We start from the raw sequence: 6,291 nt of genomic DNA on the forward strand, positions 1-6,291 counted from the left end.
ACTTGTGCAGGTGCGATGGAAATATTTTCTCGTTTTGGTGTATGCTATATTTTTACAGACAGCTACCGACAAACGGTAGAAATTAGCGGGGATAGGCCTCAGACATTACCCAAAGCTCCGGGAACGTGAGCGACGCAAGACGAATGGGCATTTTAAAGCAGATCTATGGCAGTTACTGACAGTGCCTGGCGTGGGTTACTTGTCTCCGTTGTCGAGAGGGGAAGACGACCCATGTATATGTAAAGGGCGATTTTTTTAGCAACCGTTAAGGCTGTTTTTCCCCTTCACTTGTATCGAGAGGGAAGCAAAGAACATGTATGGCGTGTACGTTTTTTTACGAATTTTCATTAGCAATCTAACGACATGAATTGCGAAGACGTTTTTTGAACAATTGTATTCCTTTCCCAAAACATCGAGTGCTAGTGTATAAAACCGCTAGAGAAAATAAATTGGCAGGCGAAACTTAAAAAGGAGAGACCCATGAACAGCATGGCCAGGCGGCTCACCTCGACGTTTTTCCCCCGAGCAAAGTCCGCCGAGACCCCCTGTATCCCACGGGGATGTACTGGCGTGCACTTAAAGGTTGATGCCGCTCTGTTACTTGGGAAACGAACCACAAGCCAAATCCAGCTAATTTGTGAATGACTTAGCTCTCCTGCTTTCTCGAGAACGTGCTTTTTTCGTCGGATGAAACTTCCACAGGCTTTTCCAGCAGATTTGCACCTGCACTCAAAAAAGTCAAAATTTTTACACATAGACCCCATCAAACGGGAGAAATTGGCCCGGATTGCTCTCATGTGCGTTACGGGGCATCGTTTCTCTCGCGCCGAATTCTCTCGAGCTGGGAAATCGCTCATTTTTGCGTCGCCAAATATCGTACGAACGCCGTGAAACTTCCACAGGCTTTTTCAGCAGATTTGCACGTGCACTCAAAAAAGTCAAAATTTTTACACATAGACCCCATCAAACGGGAGAAATTGGCCCGGATTGCTCTCATGTGCGTTACGGGGCATCGTTTCTCTCGCGCCGAATTCCATCGAGCTGGGAAATCGCTCATTTTTGCGTCGCCAAATATCGTACGAACGCCGTGAAACTTCCACAGGCTTTTTCAGCAGATTTGCACCTGCACTCAAAAAAGTCAAAATTTTTACACATAGACCCCATCAAACGGGAGAAATTGGCCCGGATTGCTCTCATGTGCGTTACGGGGCATCGTTTCTCTCGCGCCGAATTCTCTCGAGCTGGGAAATCGCTCATTTTTGCGTCGCCAAATATCGTACGAACGCCGTGAAACTTCCACAGGCTTTTTCAGCAGATTTGCACGTGCACTCAAAAAAGTCAAAATTTTTACACATAGACCCCATCAAACGGGAGAAATTGGCCCGGATTGCTCTCATGTGCGTTACGGGGCATCGTTTCTGTCGCGCCGAATTCCATCGAGCTGGGAAATCGCTCATTTTTGCGTCGCCAAATATCGTACGAACGCCGTGAAACTTCCACAGGCTTTTTCAGCAGATTTGCACGTGCACTCAAAAAAGTCAAAATTTGTACACATAGACCCCATCAAACGGGAGAAATTGGCCCGGATTGCTCTCATGTGCGTTACGGGGCATCGTTTCTCTCGCGCCGAATTCTCTCGAGCTGGGAAATCGCTCATTTTTGCGTCGCCAAATATCGTACGAACGCCGTGAAACTTCCACAGGCTTTTTCAGCAGATTTGCACGTGCACTCAAAAAAGTCAAAATTTTTACACATAGACCCCATCAAACGGGAGAAATTGGCCGGGATTGCTCTCATGTGCGTTACGGGGCATCGTTTCTCTCGCGCCGAATTCCATCGAGCTGGGAAATCGCTCATTTTTGCGTCGCCAAATATCGTACGAACGCCGTGAAACTTCCACAGGCTTTTCCAGCAGATTTGCACGTGCACTCAAAAAAGTCAAAATTTTTACACATAGACCCCATCAAACGGGAGAAATTGGCCCGGATTGCTCTCATGTGCGTTACGGGGCATCGTTTCTCTCGCGCCGAATTCTCTCGAGCTGGGAAATCGCTCATTTTTGCGTCGCCAAATATCGTACGAACGCCGTGAAACTTCCACAGGCTTTTTCAGCAGATTTGCACCTGCACTCAAAAAAGTCAAAATTTTTACACATAGACCCCATCAAACGGGAGAAATTGGCCCGGATTGCTCTCATGTGCGTTACGGGGCATCGTTTCTCTCGCTCCGAATTCCATCGAGCTTGGAAATCGCTCATTTTTGCGTCGCCAAATATCGTACGAACGCCGTGAAACTTCCACAGGCTTTTCCAGCAGATTTGCACCTGCACTCAAAAAAGTCAAAATTTTTACACATAGACCCCATCAAACGGGAGAAATTGGCCCGGATTGCTCTCATGTGCGTTACGGGGCATCGTTTCTCTCGCGCCGAATTCTCTCGAGCTGGGAAATCGCTCATTTTTGCGTCGCCAAATATCGTACGAACGCCGTGAAACTTCCACAGGCTTTTTCAGCAGATTTGCACCTGCACTCAAAAAAGTCAAAATTTGTACACATAGACCCCATCAAACGGGAGAAATTGGCCGGGATTGCTCTCATGTGCGTTACGGGGCATCGTTTCTCTCGCTCCGAATTCCATCGAGCTGGGAAATCGCTCATTTTTGCGTCGCCAAATATCGTACGAACGCCGTGAAACTTCCACAGGCTTTTTCAGCAGATTTGCACGTGCACTCAAAAAAGTCAAAATTTGTACACATAGACCCCATCAAACGGGAGAAATTGGCCGGGATTGCTCTCATGTGCGTTACGGGGCATCGTTTCTCTCGCGCCGAATTCCATCGAGCTGGGAAATCGCTCATTTTTGCGTCGCCAAATATCGTACGAACGCCGTGAAACTTCCACAGGCTTTTCCAGCAGATTTGCACGTGCACTCAAAAAAGTCAAAATTTTTACACATAGACCCCATCAAACGGGAGAAATTGGCCCGGATTGCTCTCATGTGCGTTACGGGGCATCGTTTCTCTCGCGCCGAATTCTCTCGAGCTGGGAAATCGCTCATTTTTGCGTCGCCAAATATCGTACGAACGCCGTGAAACTTCCACAGGCTTTTTCAGCAGATTTGCACCTGCACTCAAAAAAGTCAAAATTTTTACACATAGACCCCATCAAACGGGAGAAATTGGCCCGGATTGCTCTCATGTGCGTTACGGGGCATCGTTTCTCTCGCTCCGAATTCCATCGAGCTTGGAAATCGCTCATTTTTGCGTCGCCAAATATCGTACGAACGCCGTGAAACTTCCACAGGCTTTTCCAGCAGATTTGCACCTGCACTCAAAAAAGTCAAAATTTTTACACATAGACCCCATCAAACGGGAGAAATTGGCCCGGATTGCTCTCATGTGCGTTACGGGGCATCGTTTCTGTCGCGCCGAATTCCATCGAGCTGGGAAATCGCTCATTTTTGCGTCGCCAAATATCGTACGAACGCCGTGAAACTTCCACAGGCTTTTCCAGCAGATTTGCACGTGCACTCAAAAAAGTCAAAATTTTTACACATAGACCCCATCAAACGGGAGAAATTGGCCCGGATTGCTCTCATGTGCGTTACGGGGCATCGTTTCTCTCGCGCCGAATTCTCTCGAGCTGGGAAATCGCTCATTTTTGCGTCGCCAAATATCGTACGAACGCCGTGAAACTTCCACAGGCTTTTTCAGCAGATTTGCACCTGCACTCAAAAAAGTCAAAATTTTTACACATAGACCCCATCAAACGGGAGAAATTGGCCCGGATTGCTCTCATGTGCGTTACGGGGCATCGTTTCTCTCGCTCCGAATTCCATCGAGCTTGGAAATCGCTCATTTTTGCGTCGCCAAATATCGTACGAACGCCGTGAAACTTCCACAGGCTTTTCCAGCAGATTTGCACCTGCACTCAAAAAAGTCAAAATTTTTACACATAGACCCCATCAAACGGGAGAAATTGGCCGGGATTGCTCTCATGTGCGTTACGGGGCATCGTTTCTCTCGCTCCGAATTCCATCGAGCTGGGAAATCGCTCATTTTTGCGTCGCCAAATATCGTACGAACGCCGTGAAACTTCCACAGGCTTTTTCAGCAGATTTGCACGTGCACTCAAAAAAGTCAAAATTTGTACACATAGACCCCATCAAACGGGAGAAATTGGCCGGGATTGCTCTCATGTGCGTTACGGGGCATCGTTTCTCTCGCGCCGAATTCCATCGAGCTGGGAAATCGCTCATTTTTGCGTCGCCAAATATCGTACGAACGCCGTGAAACTTCCACAGGCTTTTTCAGCAGATTTGCACGTGCACTCAAAAAAGTCAAAATTTTTACACATAGACCCCATCAAACGGGAGAAATTGGCCCGGATTGCTCTCATGTGCGTTACGGGGCATCGTTTCTGTCGCGCCGAATTCCATCGAGCTGGGAAATCGCTCATTTTTGCGTCGCCAAATATCGTACGAACGCCGTGAAACTTCCACAGGCTTTTCCAGCAGATTGGCACGTGCACTCAAAAAAGTCAAAATTTGTACACATAGACCCCATCAAACGGGAGAAATTGGCCGGGATTGCTCTCATGTGCGTTACGGGGCATCGTTTCTCTCGCTCCGAATTCCATCGAGCTGGGAAATCGCTCATTTTTGCGTCGCCAAATATCGTACGAACGCCGTGAAACTTCCACAGGCTTTTTCAGCAGATTTGCACGTGCACTCAAAAAAGTCAAAATTTGTACACATAGACCCCATCAAACGGGAGAAATTGGCCCGGATTGCTCTCATGTGCGTTACGGGGCATCGTTTCTCTCGCGCCGAATTCCATCGAGCTGGGAAATCGCTCATTTTTGCGTCGCCAAATATCGTACGAACGCCGTGAAACTTCCACAGGCTTTTCCAGCAGATTTGCACCTGCACTCAAAAAAGTCAAAATTTTTACACATAGACCCCATCAAACGGGAGAAATTGGCCCGGATTGCTCTCATGTGCGTTACGGGGCATCGTTTCTCTCGCGCCGAATTCTCTCGAGCTGGGAAATCGCTCATTTTTGCGTCGCCAAATATCGTACGAACGCCGTGAAACTTCCACAGGCTTTTTCAGCAGATTTGCACCTGCACTCAAAAAAGTCAAAATTTTTACACATAGACCCCATCAAACGGGAGAAATTGGCCCGGATTGCTCTCATGTGCGTTACGGGGCATCGTTTCTCTCGCGCCGAATTCCATCGAGCTGGGAAATCGCTCATTTTTGCGTCGCCAAATATCGTACGAACGCCGTGAAACTTCCACAGGCTTTTTCAGCAGATTTGCACGTGCACTCAAAAAAGTCAAAATTTTTACACATAGACCCCATCAAACGGGAGAAATTGGCCCGGATTGCTCTCATGTGCGTTACGGGGCATCGTTTCTCTCGCGCCGAATTCTCTCGAGCTGGGAAATCGCTCATTTTTGCGTCGCCAAATATCGTACGAACGCCGTGAAACTTCCACAGGCTTTTTCAGCAGATTTGCACGTGCACTCAAAAAAGTCAAAATTTGTACACATAGACCCCATCAAACGGGAGAAATTGGCCGGGATTGCTCTCATGTGCGTTACGGGGCATCGTTTCTCTCGCTCCGAATTCCATCGAGCTGGGAAATCGCTCATTTTTGCGTCGCCAAATATCGTACGAACGCCGTGAAACTTCCACAGGCTTTTTCAGCAGATTTGCACGTGCACTCAAAAAAGTCAAAATTTTTACACATAGACCCCATCAAACGGGAGAAATTGGCCGGGATTGCTCTCATGTGCGTTACGGGGCATCGTTTCTCTCGCGCCGAATTCCATCGAGCTGGGAAATTGCTCATTTTTGCGTCGCCAAATATCGTACGAACGCCGTGAAACTTCCACAGGCTTTTCCAGCAGATTTGCACGTGCACTCAAAAAAGTCAAAATTTTTACACATAGACCCCATCAAACGGGAGAAATTGGCCCGGATTGCTCTCATGTGCGTTACGGGGCATCGTTTCTCTCGCGCCGAATTCTCTCGAGCTGGGAAATCGCTCATTTTTGCGTCGCCAAATATCGTACGAACGCCGTGAAACTTCCACAGGCTTTTTCAGCAGATTTGCACCTGCACTCCAAAAAGTCAAAATTTTTACACATAGACCCCATCAAACGGGAGAAATTGGCCCGGATTGCTCTCATGTGCGTTACGGGGCATCGTTTCTCTCGCTCCGAATTCCATCGAGCTTGGAAATCGCTCATTTTTGCGTCGCCAAATATCGTACGAACGCCGTGA

Source organism: Lampetra planeri, unplaced genomic scaffold (genome assembly GCF_965212315.1).
Source record: "Lampetra planeri unplaced genomic scaffold, kcLamPlan1.2.h2 scaffold_522, whole genome shotgun sequence".
Classification (NCBI taxonomy): domain Eukaryota; kingdom Metazoa; phylum Chordata; class Hyperoartia; order Petromyzontiformes; family Petromyzontidae; genus Lampetra; species Lampetra planeri.